Source organism: Triticum urartu, unplaced genomic scaffold, assembly GCF_003073215.2.
Source record: "Triticum urartu cultivar G1812 unplaced genomic scaffold, Tu2.1 TuUngrouped_contig_7078, whole genome shotgun sequence".
Classification (NCBI taxonomy): domain Eukaryota; kingdom Viridiplantae; phylum Streptophyta; class Magnoliopsida; order Poales; family Poaceae; genus Triticum; species Triticum urartu.
Window position 1 is genome coordinate 6,722 of NW_024117893.1, and position 4,922 is coordinate 11,643.

General features: G+C 46.7%; 1 pseudogene; it reads left to right on the forward strand.

The window, feature by feature from the left end:
* The first annotated feature begins 655 nt into the window (after positions 1-655).
* On the forward strand, positions 656-2,012 carry LOC125531426 (annotated as a pseudogene).
* Positions 2,013-4,922: the final 2,910 nt, after the last annotated feature.

Consider the following 4,922-nt stretch of genomic DNA (forward strand, 5'->3'; position numbering starts at 1 on the left):
TGCAGAGAAAGCCAGCGCTGCTCACGATGCATCCTAGATGAGAGAGGCGAGGATGAGAAGAGAGATAGAGAGAGAGTCGGAGGTGGAATCTATTATTTGCAAGTCTCAGATTTTTGCAAATTAAGTCTCAAATGGCAGAGAGAAGAGAAAATAAAGGCAAATTCTGCATGTGAGAAGTTTTGTTTTTACTGAGTTAAGAAAGCTCTGAAGACGAAATCTGCATGTCAAGAAGCTTGTGTTTGCATGTAAGACTGCATTTAAAAAAGAGAAAATGAGAAGAGAGAGCGCTTGTGAAAAAGGTTGTGTTGTGTATGCATGCATGTCAGGAGGAGAACACGCTCACATGTGCACATAGAAAACAGAGCCTACTGAGCTACCCTGCGTGCATACAACTGCTAATCACCTGGTATGGTCCCAAAATAGTCTATCACAAGCATGAATCTCGGAGATATTGAACGGGGTGGATAGAGGGTGCCGTGGAGCTGGAGCTACAAAAAACTGAGATTCTTTGTCTAGCAGGTCTATGGCTAGGCTAATCTGTTTATTTCGTCCCTTCTCCCTTTGCATGGTTCAACAAAAATGAGAAAGACAAACAGATATAGAGTCCTAGGTAGGTTGACCGATCAATGGATGATTGAACGACAAGCATGAGCGAATGACGGAGAGCGGAGCAGCTAGGTGCTGCAATGGCAGGGTAGGGCGGTTGTCTTAATCATGCTGCAAAGGAGCCTTGACGCATGGCACATGCGGTAGGGCAGCTCCATCACAAACTCATTGGCTGGAGCACCCACCGGCCTCTGGACCTCGTCCTTCGGCTTGCAGTTCAGCAACCTCCTGAGTCAGCGAGGGCAGACCAGCTCGTCATGGCATAAGATCTCCATCCGGCCTCCACTGTGATATCCTCGGCCATATCTTCCTCCTACTATTGTGCATCGCGGACCGATTTCGGGCATCTGCCGTCAGCAAGCACTGGTGCCGGGTAGCCCTGCAGAACCCGTCCCCACTGCCACGGCTCCTCAAGCCCTCCGCTGCCCAGACCGACAGCTACAGGATCTTTCGCGGCTCCGTTGATTTGCGCTCGACCCTCTCCGACGAGGGCCATGGGGCATGTTTTTGTGGATCCACTCCGGGAGGGTGGGTCATGGTATCATCCCATCGCTGCCACAGTCATGCTATGCTCAACCTCCGCACCAGCGAGCACGTCACCCTCCCCAATCGTGTGTGCATCCCCATCAACTCCGACGACATAAGGTGCCCCATGATATTCCCCGCAGCCTCCATGTCTATCGCCCCGTCTTCTGGTGCCTACGTGGTCACTGCCATAACGTCCAGCCAGACAAACATGGCCTTCTGCCGCCCAGGCATGGAGTGCTGGACGTCGCTTCCCGCAGAGATAACGGCCCCTCCCAAATGCCTATGACCTGACATACGACCATGGATGGTTCTTGCCATCGACTCAGATGATGACATCTACTGCTATAAGGCCAAACTTTCGACATCTACTGTGCTATAAGGCCAAACTTTCGACGTCTACGCATACCATTGTACAACTTGCCAACGAAATTCTTGATCCCCGGACGAACATGGCACACGTGGAGATAGTATCCCGCTACCTCTTGCTCTCCGCCTTTGGCGCTGATTTGCTGATGGTGAGGAGATTCATCTCGCTGTTGATAGGACGCACGTCGTGGTTCCAGATCTTCAGGATACAGAGGCAATAGGAGGGCTGGCCGGCCTCCTGGTCCTGGGGTGTCTACAAGATGACTGGGCAGGTGCTCTTCGTCAGCCGGGCCTGCTCCAAGGCCTTCGACACGGGACACGTCGGCTGACCAGGCTACATCTACTTCCTCGACGACGTCTACCCTGGTGGTTCGCACAGTGTCCTCCACCAAAACGAGTATCCCTGCGCCGACGCCGGCGAGTGGAGTTACTCAATCCCCAACGAGATCGAGCAGTGCTTGCCATGGTCTCCCCCCTCGGACATCTCTCCGTGCGTTTGGTACCACCATTAATTGAGCTATTCCAAGTAGGTTCAGTTTGAGGCATCATACAGATATCTATCAGTTTAATTAGAGTCTTTGTTGTTTGTGTTTGGTCCTCGTTAGTGTTTCTTTGCTATTGTACTCTTTGATTTGGTTGTTGTTGTAATATGTAAACCTGGAAGTTCCATATCAAGTTTGTTGTATGTGTGCTAAATTTGAAGTCTGTTTTCGAACTCATTTCATCTATATGAAATTGTGAACTATTTAGAGTTTTAGACTGCTACTATATAGGTTGTTTAAATTATTTGTATGAATTTCTGCTGTAAATTCTAATTCTGACTTTGATATTTTCCACCGTGTTGTCAGGAGTGCACACAACTTCTTATTGTATCACATTATTGTATCTGTCGGTGGCAGAGGAGTTTTTCACGTCTCCCCTATATGCATTGAGATGAGATAATCTGCAACTGAACATTTGATGTGTTTTCAGGTGGTATACAACAACTAGTAGTGAATGTATGTTGTAGACTGTAGCTAGTCTGTGCATCACCATTATTCTTAACTGATGTGTTTTAGCGGCATATACTTACTACATCATTGATGTGGTTGTCATTGAAACTAAAACTTCCGTATCATGTTTGTTGTATGTGCTTAATTTGAACGCATTTTTCAAACTCATTTCATCTATGAAATTGTATTGTATTTAGCTGATACTAGATACATATATAGGTTGTCTGATTTCTATATGCTTCTCATTTTTTTTCTTGCTTTCCTAGTATTTGAAATATGTGTATGATTTTCTGTTGTAAATTCTAATTCAGATTTTGATATATTCTGCCATATTTTTACTAGTCCACAAAATTTCTAATTGTATCGTATGATTGCATCTATAAGTGGCAGAGGTGTTTTTCATGTCTCCCCTGTTTGCATTGAGATGAGATGATCTGCAACTGAATATTTGATGTGTGCTCAGGTGTGGAGATCAACTAGTACTGATTGTATGTTGAGCACTCTAGTCTTTATTAGATGACCCTTCTTCACTTCTCAGTCAAATGTTTGATGTGCTTTAGCATTTTCCATTTATGCCACTGGAGAAACCTCACTTTGTTGAATACAAGATCATAAATGGGCACACTGCGGCTGGTTTAACGATGTGAGCCGGACAAAGCAAATGGAGGTTATGCTATTACATTGGGCTTCATTATCAAGCCGTTACTTCTAAGCTCTGCGTATATTTACTATGCCTTTTTTTGCGGGGGATATTTACTATGCCCTCTAAGCACTTGAAATTGTATCTAGGAAGAGCATATGTACATAGCCAGAGCAGACTGAGCCAGATGAAATGGGACAGGCTAGTTCACTTAGGAGAATATTTCCCATGTTCATATATAACCAATAACTTGTTATGTTATATAACATGGAAAAAAAAATGTGTGTTGACTGTGATCCACAAGACCAGGGAAATGAAAGAAGGGGTCCAGGCATGAACATAGGCAAAAGTTTATGTTTTCTTGTTAGTACTCCCTCTATCTCAAAATGTAAGTGTCAAAAAACGTCTTATATTTTGTGACAGAGGGAGTAGCATTTAAACGATCATTGATGCATCTTACTAGTTTAATCATCATTCATCGACTTGTCTCCGGATGTCATGTGGTGAGCCTCAGTGCCATGATTTAATTTTGCCTTCTATCTTCTAATCCTCTAATCCAAGATGGGGAACCTACACCCGATTGATAAATCTCTTTTGTTGATGTAGTACGGCTGGCATGCCAACACCATGTAATCCCACTATTTCTATAGCTATTTGACAAAGGCGTGCAAACAAAGAGAATGCCGTGGTCAAGAGCATAGTGCAATTCAATCAACGAAAGCTAGGTGGTTCATATTCACTGCAAACCAAGTTATATATTTGTCGTGTTTCTGCTAATGGGATTCACAAAACACCTCTGCTAGCACAACATCGGCGGGATCCGAGGAAGAGGAAATCAGCCGGAATTGAGGTTGAGGGCTAACTAGCTCCTGTGCCACAAGAACAAAGACGGTTGTTATTGGATCTGGACACCACCGACTGAGAGATAGATGGGATGCCAGATGTGAATAGAGGACACCAAAACCAAGGACGATAGTGCGAAGAGGCGCAGGAAGGCCGCAAGGTGTGCGTTCTGTCAGGGACGAAAGGGAGGAGAAAACAAAACTGTGGAGGCAGCAGGAGACGCGTAGACAGAGTGAACTCACATATGTGGTTGCACTGGACGAAGGCGCATGCCTCCCGGAAGTAATCTTTGCAAAGTGTTCACCCATGTCATTGTGTAATCTAACTGCTGCCATTACACACCTGTGTGAACTGCCATGCATCATCCGCCATGATCCAGGGTCCACTACCCAATATCCTTTGCATGAGTAGATACGGACACCACCATGTTTGATGCCGATTGGAAAATGTCTGTGCACCCTTGCCCCATCAAAGATAAACATTGCCACTGCCGAGAAGGACCTCCACCTGCAACCATTGCGCGTGCACTAGACAACAACCGCCCACGCGCCCTCGGCCAACGCATGACCATCATGCAGACACCGGCACACTGTAGTCCAAAACACGGCAATCGCAGGACCTTGGCGATACGATCTGCCCAGCTGGCCCAAGCAAGAAGCTCACAAATCTGCTGTCATGCTATTTTGTTGATTCAAAGTAGATTTGAGCACTGCGCCGGGCCATTAGGCCCCTCCATGCATCGCCACACACCCTCCCATGAGTACAAGTGCGGCCACACCACACCACCGGTCGCCCATCTCAGGTGTGCCACCGTGTCGCCGTCCTTTACCATGGTACACAACTGCATCGATGGGCATGCAGATGCCGGCTGGAACCGCCGTATCCCGAGCAGCCTGCCACCCGTGCTGGCCCACCACAGCCATCCACCGCCCACTCAGAACTGGCAT